Source organism: Odocoileus virginianus, chromosome 4 (assembly GCF_023699985.2).
Source record: "Odocoileus virginianus isolate 20LAN1187 ecotype Illinois chromosome 4, Ovbor_1.2, whole genome shotgun sequence".
Lineage (NCBI taxonomy): Eukaryota > Metazoa > Chordata > Mammalia > Artiodactyla > Cervidae > Odocoileus > Odocoileus virginianus.
Window position 1 is genome coordinate 74,250,780 of NC_069677.1, and position 17,442 is coordinate 74,268,221.

Below are 17,442 nucleotides of genomic sequence, written 5' to 3' on the forward strand. Positions count from 1 at the left end.
ATATTGATTCTTCCAATCCATGAACACGGTATATTTCTCCATCTGTTTGTGTCCTCTTTGATTTCTTTCATCAGTGTTTTATAGTTTTCTATGTATAGGTCTTTTGTTTCTTTAGGTAGATATACTCCTAAGTATTTTATTCTTTTTGTTGCAATGGTGAATGGTATCGATTCCTTAATTTCTCTTTCTGTTTTCTCATTGTTAGTGTATAGGAATGCAAGAGATTTCTCTGTGTTAATTTTATATCCTGCAACTTTACTGTATTCATTGATTAGCTCTAGTAATTTTCTGGTGGAGTCTTTAGGGTTTTCTATGTAGAGGATCATGTCATCTGCAAACAGCAAGAGTTTCACTTCTTCTTTTCCTATCTGGATTCCTTTTACTTCTTCTTCTGCCCTGATTGCTGTGGCCAACACTTCCAAAACTATGTTGAATAGTAGTGGTGAGAGTGGGCACCCTTGTCTTGTTCCTGATTTCAGGGGAAATGCTTTCAATTTTTCACCACTGAGGGTGATGCTTGCTGTGGGTTTGTCATATATAGCTTTTATTATGTTGAGGTATGTTCCTTCTATTCCTGCTTTCTGGAGAGTTTTAATCATAAATGGATGTTGAATTTTGTCAAAGGCTTTTTCTGCATCTATTGAGATAATCATATGGTTTTTATCTTTCAATTTGTTAATGTGGTGTATTACATTGATTGATTTGCGGATATTAAAGAATCCTTCCATTCCTGGAATAAAGCCCACTTGGTCATGGTGTATGATTTTCTTAATATGTTGTTGGATTCTGTTTGCTAGAATTTTGTTAAGGATTTTTGCATCTATGTTCATCAGTGATATTGGCCTGTAGCCCATTGTTGTTTACTTGGCTTTTCCACAGCTGGTTGCAGCCCCAGCACCACATGGCCCTGGGCTGCAAGTCCACCGTACATCTGCTGTAATGCTTCTGGTTCTCACCTGAGCATCCTTGGTGTTCAGGGACTGAACTGCTCCATATTGGTTTGGGAAGCATCTGCACTGTGCTCCTTTCTGCTCCCCAGTCCCAACAGGAGCACTGGGATAGAATCCCGGGCACTTCCTTGAATGCTTCATTCTTACCTTGGCCAGGACAGCAGCAGGCCTTTTATTTCTCTTATATCATCTCTTTTGCTTCCTGACTCCAGTCTCCACACTGGGAGAACCCTGTGAACTGGGTTTTCATTTACCTAAGAATCAGGCAGAGGAATTTAGTGGGACTTCTCACTCCTCACTGCCTGCTCTCAAGCTCAGCATCCTGCCAGTCTCCTGCACCAATGCCATAAGCTCACCGTGCCTTACAAATGATGAGCTATAATGAGACAAGACTCTAAGGGAAGGAGGGGGAAGATGAATTGGTTTAACATCTGTGAACACGTAAACATTTGTTTTTATTTATATAATTTCAGTGTGAGGGTTCAAACACTGCCAACTAATACTTTTGTTATTATTATAAAGTCTCCTCTACCTCCAGTTATGGATTAACACCTGCTATTGCTGTGCATGGATGTCTGGACTGAATACTACAGTCAGTACACTGGGGCCAGAGAGGCCACAGCTCAGACAGGTACACCTCCTACAGAAACACCTTCTTATCAGGCCTATTTGGTTTAGATTCCATTTCATAAGAGGTATCCTCCCTGGGTGGGGGGCAGGGGGCTCTCTAGTGGCTCAGTGGTAAAAGAGTCTGCCTGTGAATGCAGGAGACACAGAATCCCTGGCTCAGGAAGATCCCCTGGAGAAGGAAGGGGTGACCCACTCCAGAAGTCTTGCCTAGGAAATCCCATGGAGAGAGGAGCCTGGTAGGCTACAGTCCATGGGGTTGCAAAGAGTTGGACATGACTGAGTGACTAAACAACAAAAAACAATAATCCTCCCTGGACTCCAGAAACCTTCACTGAAAGGACAGGTGTATTAGCATACCTCCAGCTGGGCCCTATGCTTCCAGACAAGACAGTAATGAGGTTTGCTGGCTGAAGTAGCTTCTCCCACACACATATGTGAATAAAGGCTGAAGGCATATTAAAAGACTATTAAAATATGGAAAGAAATGCATTATCATGAAACTTCAAAGTAGCAGAAATAAAGACCACGTCATAAAGATCACGCCATTATCTAATGACCGTGGGGTTCCCAGGTTTCCCTTCTCACGGTCTGCTAATGCTCAGATGTGCCCAGTTGTAAATCCATGTGGAAATCTCAGGCTCTTTTCCCCAAAGGTTGACCCCCAGCAGGTCTTTTAAAGAGCCCACTCTCATAAGCTCTCTGGGGAGACTCCAATCTATGCATTTTCCTAGATAAAAGCAAAATCTAACCTTTTATATCCTGCTTAGGACTATCAGTCCTGAAAAGAAAAGTTAACCTTTCCTGCCCTCAATGCAGTGTGGTTAATTGATCTACCACTGTGGGAAGAAAGTTTTCTGCTTCCATTAAAACTGGAATAAAAAGCCAGCAGTCAAGCACACACAGAAACTATTAGACACTGACACATGTGACAGATAAATGGTGGAAGATCAAAGCCAACTGGGGTTGCCTAGACAGGGCGAGATCTACCAGATGGAGTACTAGGTTTGGTAGACTGGGGGTTCAGAGGCAAAAGCTTACTGCTTAAGCTTTTAGCAAACTAAATCCTCTGTTTAGTGAAATTTGTGCTTCTGGATTGAATCTGCTAAAATCTTAACTTTTCTTGGAACAAAATCACTCCTTGAAAACTTTTATATGTTCTACATAAACAAGCCTCAAAATGTTTCTCCCTCTGCAATGAGGTCTCTTCATTAGAGGACAATCTTTGACTGAGTCCAGGCTGTGGGAGGGGCAACTTCAGTGATGAGGAAGTGATCTTAAGCATTTGATATTTAGAAAGAACATAGACTTTGCCCTCAAAAGGCACAGAACTAAGGAAGGAAGCCATCAACTAGATTGAAGTTAAACATGCATGTGCATGCTTTCCGAGTTCAGAGCAGTGGTAAGAAACAAGGTATCCCCGGAATGGCTGCAGGAAGGGCTCTCTCTTTTCTTGTAATAAAAGAAAAATAAACAAATCTGGGGTGATGGAGCAGAGGTATGGCCAACCAGGCTCTTCTTTTCTGGACAGCTGAGCACCGATGAGACTCCTTTAAACCTTTACTGGCACTTGGCACCATCAACTTCCTATAAATGCCTAGTGTCCTGAAGACAACTTTTAAGCATACACTTTAGTACAGATTGTCTTTATCTGAAAACAACTGGAAAAAGAACACATTCTTTGAATAAACTGATTGTTTTGGGGAGTGTTTTGCAGACAGAATGGCCCAATAGTATCATATGACATTCTTTACTTCACACAAGATGCTCACAGAACAAATATAATGAAAGCAATTTTTCAAAATCTATTTTAGGGCTTCATTTTCTTTCCTTTGTTAGCCAAATGATTCTCTTTGGAAATATCAACTGCATCATGGTTGCCCAATCCTACCAGCTCCTCATTTGTTAATGCTCTTCATGTGACTCAAGCTGTTCTCCAACATTTCTTGCAACAACTTCATGAATTCTAGCCCAGTAAACAGTACATATTTAATAATTTCTATAATGAAGAGAAGGAAAAGTTAATGTTTACAAGCCAGATTCTGGAGCCAGATCACCCAGGGCCAACCTTGGTTCTGCGATTTATAAGCCACATGCCCTTGGGAGATTTTTTGAACCATCCAGGCCTCAGTTTCCTCATATGTAAAATGGGAAAATGAGGATAATTGTATCGCATAGGGTTGCTGCTGCTGCTGCTGCTGCTAAATCACTTCAGTTGTGTCCGACTCTGTGTGACCCCATAGACGGCAGCCCACCAGGCTCCCCTGTCCCTGGGATTCTCCAGGCAAGAATACTGGAGTGGGTTGCCATTTCCTTCTCCAATGCATGAAAGTGAAGTCGCTCAATCGTGTCCGACTCCTAGTGACCCCATGGACTGTAGCCTACCAGGCTCCTCTGTCCATGGGATTTTCCAGGCACAGTACTGGAGCGGGGCGCCATTGCCCTCTCCAATAGGGTTGCTAGTGAGGGTTAAATGAAAACACTCAGAGCAGCACCTGGCACACAGTAAACACTACTAGGTGCTGTCTACCAACATCTTTAGGGGCTCCCCGGTTGGGCTCAGATGGTAAAGAATCTGTCTGCAATAAGGGAGACCCAGGTTCGGTCCCTGGGTCGGGAGGATCTCCTGGAGAATGGAATGACAAACCACTCCAGTATTCTTGCCTGGAGAACTCCATGGACAGAGGAGCCTGATAGGCTTACAGTCCATGGGGTTGCAAAGAGCTGGATACCACTCAGCTACTAATACTTTCACCATCATCTTTATCATCATCAGAGTCTGAAGGAAATCTTCGGCAGCAACTGTCTAGGTATGCACAAGTCATGGGGACTTCTGACATGCAAAGTGGTAATTAAGACATTAAAGTAGGTAAATGAGGAAACTACTGCTTCTCTATCAGATAATTGTGAGAATTTATCCATTTGTATTTCTTTAAACTGTTTTCTAAATGTTGAGTCCTCATAAACTGGATAGTAAGTGATTTATGCTTGGCTCATTTAAGAGGTAGGCTTTTTCAGAAAAAGTATAGTAACTGAATGGAATTCCTTCATAACTATAACTAAGTGGACATTGATTTAAATAAATGTTATGCTACTGTTCTTGATGATCTCATTCAGTGCTTCTCAATGTTTTCACAGAAGAACTTTTAATATGAGAAAGAATATATATACCACCCACCCCCATTCTAACCCTACATTCTGGACCCTCAGGGTACAGTAGAAAGTATCCTCTCTAAGCAGGAAATTTCCTTCAAGTCTCTTGTTTCAGTTTAAAAACCAAACCACATTTTCTTTATATTCTGTAATATGTACAATTTACTTAATATAAAATAATTTTAAAGTTATTTATCATTAATAAAATTTGTTTACAATATTTTGTCCCCAACATCCTCAAATAAAATTGTAACTCTATAAAAGCACATAGCATCTATCTGTTTATCCCACAGTTTTGTTAATTTCTTGCATGTACCTAGTAAGTGTGGATAAAATGCAACATGGAGGCACAGATTAATGGAAAGACAGCTACAACCAGCATCACCTATCTGGTGTCAAATTACCCAGATGTTAGGGAAAGGAGAAAGCCAGAACCAATGACATCAGGAGTCATTGGTTACAAGTAAGTAAGATAATGAAAAAATATCAACTGATGACCAACTCACCTCACAAAGCTGTATTTGCTAGTAACACGTACTACTTTTACTTGCCTAATCTTCACTACTCACCTAAATGTTAGGAAAATGGGTCAGGGTGATATGAGGTTTAAATATTCATTATCTAGGGGATGAAAAGAAATCAGTCTGAAGATTAACCATGCCCAAAAGCTATATATGGATAACAAACTGTCAGAAAATAAAATCATCACAATTCAGCATGAATATTTTCATCTTTGTGTCTTTATCGGAAATACATACTAATGAATAGATCTGATTTCCTACCATAGCTTGGGGACATCTCTCTTTCTTCATAAAACAAATTGAAAGTGAAAGTCACTCAGTCATGTCCAAATTCTCTAGGCCAGAATACTGGAGTGGGTAGCCTTTCCCTTCTCCAGGGCATCTTCCCAACCCAGGGATCGAACCCAGGTCTCCCGCATTGCGCAGGGATTCTTTACCAGCTCAGCCACAAGGGAAGCCCAAGAATACTGGAGTGGGTAGTCTATCCCTTCTCCAGTGGATCTTCCTGACCCAAGAATAAAACAAACTAACAAAACCCATAAAACCAAGCAATGTATTTTAAAAGACTTTGATCTTTTTAAAACTCTCATTTTAAATATTTTTTATTTTAATATTCTGACCATTTCTTTGTTGAGGAAGTAAATGTTTAGTGCATGCACATCATCAATACCTACATTATTTATGCTTTTAGATGATGTTTTAGAATGTTAATGTGTTTCTGAATATTAAACACGTTTTGAACTAAATACGGTGACAATTAAAATTTTGGTACCACATTTTGAGTAGTTTTGGTTTAACCACACTTTAAATTGCCTGTGATTTTTCCTCTCTCTCCATTTATACCTTAGGGAATTGAGAGCTGGGAGACCCTGGAGTCTATAGCATGGTTTTCAATAGGCAGCAATTTGAAAACTTTCAATTTGTTGTTGTTGTTTTTAACTAAGCAGAAACGAAATGGTGGCCTAAAATATTTGGGTAGCTTCATTTGTCCTTTTTTTTAAAAAAATAAAATATAGGTCTGTGTTTGTATAGGTAGATAGTATGAATATTAGTTTTCTATAGCAGTCATAAATGGAGCTAAAAATGCTTTGTTTGGAATTCTTAAAAAAATGAATAAATAGATCTCCCAGTAAGAACACATAACTATTCTTTAGAAGTAGATGGAAAATAACATTGTCATCTCTTACCACAAAGTTTTAAGGAAAGTGTTACCTTAATAAAAATGAGAATGCTATGGTATAAAGTTAGCCCACTCTTTACGTCCACTGAAATAATGAACGTATTGCTAATGAACCCAAGAAAATAAAAACTTTTGTATCCAACCCCACCCTTGTTTCCAGTACATCTGTGTTGAGATGACCCGTTGTTATTCAACCAGCTAATCACATCCTTTGTTTACATCACTGTTTCTACTCAGCAGAGCTAATCTACACAGCCATCTGGTACTTGAGAGATAATTACCTTTTCCAAGTCCCAGAAGCCCATGAGGCATCTCCGGGGAAAACTGAACTAGATCTGTCCTTCCCTGGGAGAGCAACTACTGGAGCTAAGATGGACAGAAGTTTAGAGTGTGAGCCTTCAACTGGAGTATGGATTTTACCCAACGTTACAATGAACCTGTAGTTTACAGGGGAAATGACAGCTCTGATAATATTCTTTAGTATGACTTAGTCTAGAATCTGCTTCCACTTTCCTCGGCAGCCTTGTTTCCTACCAGTTCAACTGAGTCAGTATCTCCAGCAATGAGACTCAGAAAGCTGTATAGTTCATGCATTTTCTAAAGTGATTCTAATGTACAGCCCTGACACGGGGGATGAAATGGTGAGCAGCAGATAGTCCCCTTCCTGCACAGATAATACTTCAGGGTTTTGTTTATAACCACCATTTTTTTTTTAGACTATAAAAGAGATACACACTTATTGTAGAAAGCTTGGAAAACACAGAAAAGCCTAAAGGTAGGCCCAGAAAAATATCATCCAATGACACACCTGTAAATATTTCTCTTCCAAAATTTAATAAGATTATATGTACAAAATAGTGTCTACTCTTTTTTTTTTTCCCACTTACTAATATGTCATGAGGAGTTTTTAATGTGATATTGTCTTTTGACCAATTTGTAAACTCTCTTTACAGTTAGTAATTTTAAAATGTTCTCAGTTACTCTGAATCACCCACTGCATACTAATCTAAGTCTCCCCAGGCCCGATCTCCCTTTCCTATCTATCTCTCAAGAGGATCCCAGGGGCTGTCTTTCAGGCTCCAAACAAGCAAAGAAGCCCTTCTGGAGCCTCTTTATCTCCATGAAAGGGTGATCTGAGACTGTCCTCAGTCCATCCCTCCCGGCCACTCTACTCTGCTGCTTCTGACACTCTTAGGAGTTGGTATGGAAATAAGCTATGTAAATAGAGGCTGTTCTTTATGAGCCCGCTGTCTTCCCAGGTATTCAATAAGAACACAGAAAAATGGCTTTTTAGAGGATCAGGTGGAGTTTCATAAAATTTACTTTAAAAATTTATTTTATTATTTTTATCAAAGTAGAGCTGATGTACAACATTATATAAGTTACAGGTGTATCATATAGTGATTCACAATTTTTAAAGGTGTTACTTCTTTTATACTTATTATAAAATATTGGCTGTATTCCCTGTGTGGTACTTATAAATTCTAGTAGCTTTTATACCTAACAGTTTGGACCTCTTAAACCCCTCCCTCTGTCTTGCCTTTCCCCTCTTCCCTCTCCCCATTGGTAACCACTAGTTTGTTCTCTATAAGTCTGCTTCTCTTTTGTTATACTCACGACTTTGTTGTATCTTTTAGATTACACTATATGTAATATCATACAGTATTTGTTCTTCTCTGACTTATTTCACTTATCATAAGGCCCTCCAAGTCCATCCATGTTGCTGCAAATGACAAAATTTCATTCTTTTTTTCTGGATGAATAGTACTCCATTGTATATATGTGTATGTATGTGTGTATGTATATGTGTTTGTGTAAATAATGCTGCTATGAACACTGGACTGCATGTGTTTTCATGAAAGTTATCTTTAATAAGCAACTCATATCCCTTATACCAATGGCAGTAGTGCTTTTACATTTTGCTACTGTATGGGAATAAATGCATAAAAAAACTTTTCCTACAAGATAAAGTGCATTCTCCATCTACATTGCTGTGTAATTTTTTCAATCTGCTTATCCTGGATGGATATATTAATGATATCTCCATGTGAACTTTAAAATACACCTGTTACTGTAAATAATGTTGTTACTGAAAATACTTGTAATATGAACACAGAGTTAACAAAAGAAGTGACTCACACAAGAACCCAGTAAAAAGTAAACCAGGGTTGTCACCTTTAGCTGCAAGTCCTGTCACACCCACAACTGCATCAGCAGTGTCAAACATGGTGCCAGGGACACAGCAGTCAGACCCAAATGGTATCAGGTTAAAGATCTTGACCACGCCGTCTGGCCAGTAAGCTGGCAGAGTGAGGATGCTCCCAAACCTAGGACTCTCACTATAAGTTCGGTATTCCTTTTACATCACACTGCTTCCTGCTGAGCTCTTAAGCTCCAATACATACAAAGCTTTTCATCCACCCTCACCAATGACAGCCTACTGGGTCTTCACCATTCAGCTTGAAGAGGAAAAGTTAAAATTTTACATAACCTCCTGCTCCTTCTGCCTCTGTAACTCAGCTTGCTCCTTGCAAAGTCTGGATCACGTAGGTCACGTAGTCTCAGAAAGTGGGGACTTACAATACTAGGAACTGGAGCTTATCTCACTCACCCTTGTCCTGCTCTTTGCAATTGCCCAGCCCCTGCAAACCTGCTTAATCATGCCTGTCCATGTAAAGGTCAGGCATCCCCCTCCCCATCTTGACTACTGTTCCCGTACACATGAAATCCCTTTGTTTAAACCAGCGTATTAGCAGCCAGTGTTGCCCACTATAGTAAGTTTATAAAAACTCTGTAACCCCTTTGTTCAGGGCTCAGAGCTTAGAGTGTTAACTCCTCTGGGCCTGCTGGTGTAATAAGCCTGAGTTCTCCAACTCTCCGAGTGTGGTGTTTGGCTTCTCAATGACTGGTTTCTGCAGTATTTCTGGAGGCCCCAGTGAGATTCCAAACATGCTGGCCCCTTGAGCCATTGGACTGGTGGCTCGGCTGGGCTGGAGCAAAGAAACCCTGAAATAAACAAGAAGGCACACCACCTGATGGTATTTTGGGTTCTCTTTTGGACCGGTATTCCAACTCTCTGGTTGGCCAGCCCCAACCTCACTCATTGGAGGGACAGACCAACTCACCAGGAATGGCCACAGATTAAGGTAAGGCCCCAGGCCAGTCCCCAGTCCTAGTCAGGTCCTACCCCAACGGATAGAAGAGGAGACTGATCACCTTCTTGGAGCTCCCAGGAAGGGATCAACAGTTAAGGAAACCTGGGGACTTGGGAGAAGGGAGGCATTGTGATAGCCTCTGAATGACTGTGAGTGTGTGACTGATGATTGAATGGAATGAGAAAAATTTTTATTTTTGGAAACTGCAAAACCAATTCTTTTTTACATATGCAGTTAAAAACAACTAGCTTGTTAAAAGGCCTAGGAAAAAGCTTGAAGTTTACCCTTTCCATGTCCTTGAAATACACAGCCAACTTTGCCTGAGACCTCAGCCTTGGGCAAATTAGAACTTGAAGCAAAGAAAAAAAAAGGAGTCAAAGAGATATTTTAAACCTCAAACAGAAAACTATAAGATCTCTGTCTGTCTTTCTGGATTTATGTATGTCTCAGTGCATGTCTTGTTTTTTTCTGATAATATTGTTGAAATTGTAAATGAATTCTAATTTAATTGGCCTAAAAAAGTAAGCGGTTGCAAATCAAACAATTCTAAATACAAGAAAAATTGACCTAAATAAATTTCAGATTCATGTAAACTGGGAAATATTCAACATTAAATATCTAGTATTAATGTTTGTTTGCTAATATAATAAGGAAGTAGAATGTATGTTTTTTAACAAAGAAGATATAAAATATTAAATTACATTTTATAAAGAGAAAAGAAAGTAGGTCAGACTTACAGGTGGCTGTTACAGAAACTGATTAAAAAGTCTGTGGAAAGTGGACCCTGAAAAAAACAGTTTTGTGCGTGGTTAGGACTATGTTTAAAATAAATTTAATTAAGTTTACCTAAAAGAGTTTAAAGTAAGTTGGTGCAAAAACTTGAATTTGGCCTTTCTCTCTGTTAAGAGGACACACTTTCTTCAGATGCTGAACTGCTTTTAATAATAGATTTAAGCTTCTTTACCTCTTAATTGATCTGTTCTATATTTACCCTTAAAATCTTCTAACTTTGGCTAAGTGAATAACTATTATTTCACAGTAACTTATATGATCCTACCTGACTGTTACAAACCCTTTTGACATTTATTGACAAAACTTCCCAAATAACTTGATCTCTAGCTAACTTCGGTATGCTTCAGAGGGCCTCTGAAACATCCCAAAGAGCTATTAAGCTACCTTGGTTCATTGGACGTGTTAAATTACATGAGAAGTACTGTTAAAGGGGTGATAAATCTTTTCAGGCTACACTGTATTGTTGATGTTACTAATATAGATATCCTAACATTATGTAAAATTCATATGGGTCTGATATGCCCTGATAAGATATGGTCAATTATAATTCTAGTTATCACATTAAAGTGTTACATATCACAATGACCAGGTTTCTCTGTCAACTGCAATAGAATCAGATTTTAAACATGCTTTCTATGGTTTTACTCTCATGTCTTTTGAAGAATACTGCTAGTTCTTCAAGATTTATGAAGAAGACTTTCTAAGATTAAACAGATAAACAAATGTTGTTATTAACAGTAAGCTGGAACCAGACTGGAATTTGGTCTTCTCTCTGTTTAGAGAACAAAGTTTTCTTAGAATGCAACTTTTGATAACAGATTATTAATTTCTTTGCCTTTAAGTGATTTATATTTGTCTTTAAAATCTTTTTGTAACTTTGGTAAAGTAAATAAACATTATTTCAGAGTATGGTACACGCAGACAAAGCTCATTTTGCTTCTACAAAAAGTAACCCCTCACAGTTCGACTTTTGCTATCCTGATGTCCTTAAAACATGGCAATAGTCTGCTATATCAGGAAATTAAAAATGGATAAACAACAGCTGAAAATCAAAGAGCCAGGACCATGGGAAATCCAAGACAGCTGCTTGCCTTTTCCCTGACAGACCTCATTTTTATTTGATGGGTTAAAGCCTTCCCTGGCTACAGAGTTAATGCCCTCACAATGAGTTCTCCCAAAAAAGAAAAAATTACGTTTCACTGAATATTAAGTTCTAGTTTTGTTAATTAAGGTCTGTGCTTACTAAGACTCACTTCTGAGATAGTTCCTTGTTATGTTATATTGCTAAAAGTTTTAATTAAGTTATTAAAAAGACACTGTAAGATTGTTTCTAAAGCTTATCTCAGTAACCAATCTTTCAACTAAAGGTCAGATGCTCCCTGATGTACAACCAGGAGATTAACAATTGGCTATAATCATTTATCTGAGTCAGATGACCTGGGGTATACCGGGTTATACCCGGTGAAAGTTCTTGACTTAAATTCTTGCTTGCGATCTTACTAATAACTGCTAGCTGTATTATTTCTTATGTAGCTTGCTTCAGAAGATTATTTCTTACATTACCAAGTGTGTGACTGAGCCTGTGATAAAATGCTGATATGCAGTTCCACATGAGATCAATAATTGTAATAATGTAACTCTCTATATGGAAAGAAAGAACAGGAGGAAATATTTTCCTGGACCAAGAGGCTAGTAAGACAGAGACTTTTGCTACTTACGAGGCCTGGTCCAGTGATAACACATTGAGTAGCCTGTCAATGGAACCTTTGTTAGACCAGGGAATGAGCCTTCCCAGAACCGTGGGACACAATGACCATGCTGCTGCTGCTGCTGCTAAGTCGCTTCAGTCGTGTCCGACTCTGGGCGACCCCATAGACAGCAGCCCACCAGGATCCCCCATCCCTGGGGTTCTCCAAGCAAGAACAGTGGAGTGGGTTGCCATTTCCTTCAATGTGTGAAAGTGAAAAGTGAAAGTGAAGTCGCTCAACCATGTCTGACTCTTAGCGACCCCACGGACTGCAGCCTACCAGGCTCCTCCGTCCATGGGATTTCCCAGGCAAGAGAACTGGAGTGGGGTGCCACTGCCTGCTCTGACAATGACCATGAAATGCCCCCAAAATGGTCAAATATGTGGCTTTGAAGGGGCCCTGCTGACTGGAAGTTGGCCCTTGCCAATTGACTCTACAATGATTAAATCATGACTGCTAAAAGATGCGGACCTTCAACACCCCCTTGAAAGGAGTTCAGGGTGGAGAGGAAAAGATAAGGCACTCTGTGCTCTGGGAAAACCCCAGGAAAACAGGCCTTCAGATAGTCAGATGTTTTCAGGTAAAGATTTTTATGAATCCAAATTCTTGCATCTTCTCAAACCTAGAGAAACACTACTATCACGAACCAATGTCTGGACCTGGTTCTCCTGCCTAGCCCCACAACAGCTTTCCTACTTCTATTAATCTTTGGGTCATATATCTTTAACTTCCTTGTTAAGTTTGTTTCTACAAGTAGTAGTACGACAAGAATCCCCCAGCCAACACCCAGACAATGCTGGAACAAGCTGCCTTATCATTCTGTGGACTCTCATTTCCCTCTGTAAATGTATCCTGAGGGCCTCAGGCTTTCTCCCTTTGAGATCTTATACAGGAGACCACCCCCAGTGATAGAAAAGCTCAAGGGAGACCACCAACAACTAGCTGACCTGAAGATGTCCCAACACCTCCAGGCCCTGGAGAAAGTATTCCTCCATATTGCCCAATAAACCTTAGAAAGGACACCCATTCCTTTGGGCAACTGGGTTCATCCTATCAGCCAGGAGATGAGATATGGGTTAAAGATTAGAACAACAACAACAAAAAAAACCAACACTTCAGCCAGTTTGGACAGACCCTCACACTGTCGTCCTGGCAACCCCGACTGCTATTAGAGTTATAGGTCTCATTTTCTTGGATCCACCACACCAGAGTCAAGAAGGCACCAACTTCCGGTGATAAGGACACCTGGAAAGCAGTTTGGGACCCCAAAAACCTCCTCAAGGTCCGGTTCCAAAGACAATGGCCCTCACCCACAAAGGACGCTGAGCCCTGCTCTAGTCACTCCAGAAGCTGACCAGTCAATGCACAGCAGAAGTTTGAGGATTCTTCAGCCTTGCTCCAGTCATACTCCGGTAGCCGGCTGGTCAACCACAGCGGAAGCTTGAGGACCCAGCTATCAAAATAGCAATGGATTTTCATCGTCAACCCCGGCCTCTATCGCTAATCAGTATTATTGCTGTGTTCCTTGTTACAGGACCAACTAGAGTCCCTGGCTGAGGTGACTTACAGAATAAGAGAGGGCTAGACCTACTGACTGGAGAAGGCAATGGCAACCCACTTCAGGGCTCTTGCCTGGAAAATCCCATGGATGGAGGAGCCTGGTGGGCTGCAGTCCATGGGGTCAAAAAGAGTAGGACACAACTGAGTGACTTCACTTTCACTTTTCACTTTCATGCACTGGAGAGGGAAATGGCAACCCACTCCAGTATTCTTGCCTGTGGAGAATCCCAGGGACAGCGGAGCCTGGCGGGCTGCCGTCTATGGGGTCGCAGAGTCGGACACGACTGAAGCGACTTAGCAGCAGTAGCAGCAGCAGACCTACTGACAGCTGAAAAGAGAGGACTCTGCCTCTTCTTGAATGAAGAATTCTGCTTTTATGTAAACCAATCAGAAATAGTCAGGGACACGGCCCAACAGCTAAGGGAACAAATCATAAAAAGGAAAGAGAAACTAGCTAATTCCTGGGATAATTGGAACAGTGTCTGGAGCTGGGCATCGTGGCTTCTCCCTTTAACAGGTCCTCTCATCATGCTCTTTGTTGCGCTCTTGTTTGGCCCTTTTATTCTCAATGCTATTACCCAGTTATAACCTCTCGAATTGAATCCATAAAGTTACAAATGGTAATAGCTCAATATAGCCCCCTAAGTGATGGGGAGCTGTGAATGTCCTACCAAAACATGAGATGATGCTTTCTACAACGAGTGATAGAAGCATCAAGAGGGGGGACCAAAGAGGAAAAGTTAAAATTTTACATAACTTCCTGCTCCTTCTGCCTCTGTAACTCAGCTTGCTCCTTGCAAAGTCTGGATCACGTAGGTCACGTAGTCTCAGAAAGTGGGGACTTATAATACTAGGAACTGGAGCTTATCTCACTCACCCTTGTCCTGCTCTTTGCAATTGCCCAGCCCCTGCAAACCTGCTTAATCATGCCTGTCCGTGTAAAGGTCAGGCATCCCCCTCCCTATCTTGACTACTGTTCCCGAGTGCGCAAAACCCCTTAGTTTAAACCAGCCTATTAGCAGTTGTGTTGCTCACTATAGTAGGTCTATAAAAACTCTGTAACCCCATTTTTGGGGGCTCAGAGCTTAGAGTGTTAACTCCATTGGGCCCACTGGTGTAATAAACCTGAGTTCTCCAACTCTCCGTGTGCGGTGCTTGGTTTCTTGATTAGTGGTTTCTGCAACAAGCTCAGGGACCCTCCTCTGTCAACGTGTCAGGCTTTTTCCATATGTGGCTCATGAGACTGGCTGCGTTAAGGACTGTGTTAAGCCATTGGTGCGCCTTTGGAGGGGTCGAGAAACACTTCCCAGTGTTAGAGAGAGTCAGGGAGAAATCCACAGCCCTTCCTGTGACTCGACACTCAGTCTTATCTGTTGAGATTAATAAAATTATTCTTGCCACACAGTATTAATAGAAAAAGGTATTAAATATAGTTCATACTAAAGCAGGCACATACAGATAGTTGTGATGGCTAATAAATAAACTCAAGAGGCCAACTCTAATGCAAGGAAAGGGAAAGGAACATTATGAAGAGGTAGTTAATCAAACTGTGCATCTCCTATTGCAAATTACAAGAGGAAACCTAGCTAAGGGTAACTAGAAATGGCAAAATCCTAGCTTAGGATAGTGAGAAAACTGAAAATCGAAACTTGAGGCTAAAACAGCTGTCAGAGAAGAGCCAAGAGGCTCAGGACTGTGGCAGACACAGGGCAGAACTGACAGGCATGTGATTGGAATGCAAGTCACAGCCATTAAACCTAGGTTCTTTGTATGCAGACCTCTGACCAAAATCTAGATGGGGTGGGAGAAAACCCCAGTCCCAGATGTTACTATAATGCCCACATCACCTTTCGGAAACCACCTTCTGAAGTGTTTCATATGGTCCCAGAAATAAACAGGCAGAATGCAGCTGGGAGCTCTGAGCCATGCTCCTCTGCAAATCACTCAACTGCATACAAATGATAGCAATTATATAGCCAGGATCCCCCAGGGAAATAATTTCTATTCCCACTCTCTCCTAACCTGATGAGTCACTTGAGGTCAGCTGGTGGGAGCAGTATGCTCAGGGAAGCTTCTCTGACAGGCCTGGCAATGTGCAGGGCAGCGCCCTGCCTCCCTGATTGTAGCCTGTCTTCTCAAGAGTTGGTCCTGCAACGTGTGCTGGCTCTGAGAGAGCCTAGCAGATGGCTCTCGAAGCCAGAATTCATTACTGGAGAAAAAATTCAGAGGTAAAGTGGAACCTGGCTGGACTTGAGAGATCAGGATTGCTGTCAGACCAGGGGAATGAAATCACGCTTCATCCCGGTCTGCTCACGCCAGGCTGCTGGGCATCACATTCTTTCCTTTGCTACTAACTGTTCCTCTTCCCTTTTAGATTAAAGCTTCTAATACACAATAGTTAAAAATGAAATAATACAGCAAGTTAATAACTACATCCAATCAGAGTCAGTAAGATTCTAAGAGAGAAAGAGCTCTGGGATAGGAGACACCCCCTTCTGTCCTGGGTTCAACGCTCCATAGCAGGAAACCAAGAATGAAGACATATACCTACTGTGTACTTGGGTCATAATAAAAAGCTCCTAAGAGTCAAGGCTCCCAAGTAGAGCTTTTTAGTATAGGAGTAGCAGTAGTGCTCAGTCACGTCTGACTCTTGGTGACCCCTTGGTCTGTAGCCTGCCAGGCTCCTCTGTCCATGGGATTTTACCAGGCAAGAATACTGGAATAGGTTGCCATTTCCTTCTCCAGAAGATCTTCCCAACCCAGGGACTGAACCCTAGTCTGCTGCATTGGCAGGCAGATTTTTTTTTTTTTACCACTGAGCCACCATAGTGCTTCTTCAACACCATTCAGCTCAGAATTCACTCAGATTGTTATTGAGTTTCCCTTTATGCTGTGTGTGTGTTAACCTGTGGCTATTCCCAGCCTCACCTCCACCTCTCCAACCTCATGTATCCTGCCTGTTGGATTTGTGACTTTTTGTTATGCCAATTTAGAAAATGGGTCCAACACCTAGAGGTGTTCAGCCAGACCGTGGGTTTTTGAGCAGAGTTCTTTGGTTGGGACTTGGTAGGGAGATAAGAAGAGAAAATTGATTGACTGGCTGCCATAAGTGTTGGATAATGTGGGCAAAAGAGATGGTGAGATGGGATTTTAACAAGTTTTTCTATAGGTGAAAAATACATCCTTTCATCTTGGGCATATTCTTGAGGGTGTGAACAAAGATTTTAGTTGCTTTCAGTCATATTCTTCTGCTGGACACCTATTTTTCTGAACATGTTACTGTATAGAATCAGGACAAAATAGAACCCCAGTTATATTAACGTTTCACCTTCTTGGTTTTTGATAATATAATTAATGCTAATAGTGAACATGTATAGAATACTTATCAGGTGTCATTCATTCAGTATTAATTGCCCACCTACTATGTTTTCAACACTAGTTTTGGCACTGGGAAAACAGCAAGATCAGGCCATGAAAGGTCTCTGTCTTCATGAAATGAGAAGTAAAGAGATAATGAACAAGGACATAAACAAGAGACACAAAGAATCTATTCATGTGGCTACTTCAGACTGGACAATTAAAGACTGCCTCTTTGAGGATGTTAAGCTGGGATCTGATGGCGTGAGGAAGCTAGTCACACGAAGATCAACGGGCGAGCATATCAGGGAGCAGAAATAGCTTCTACATGAGGGCCAATGTCAGCAGACACTTGGAGGGGTAAAAGAGGCCGGTCAGTGTGGCTGCGTTAAAGGGGAG

General features: G+C 41.1%; 1 protein-coding gene across 7 annotated transcripts in view; it reads right to left on the reverse strand.

Moving 5' to 3' along the window:
• The window catches only part of TMEM108 (transmembrane protein 108), a 432,137-nt gene that overhangs the window by 250,309 nt on the left and 164,386 nt on the right, over window positions 1–17,442 (reverse strand). For 2 of the 7 annotated variants that reach the window (XM_070466742.1, XM_070466741.1), the window contains exon 3: window positions 10,324–10,370. The exons of the other annotated variants lie outside the window; for them this stretch is intronic. The gene's annotated coding sequence lies outside the window, so the exon portion shown is untranslated. The remainder of the gene's footprint in view (window positions 1–10,323; window positions 10,371–17,442) is intronic. 7 annotated transcript variants of the gene reach the window in all.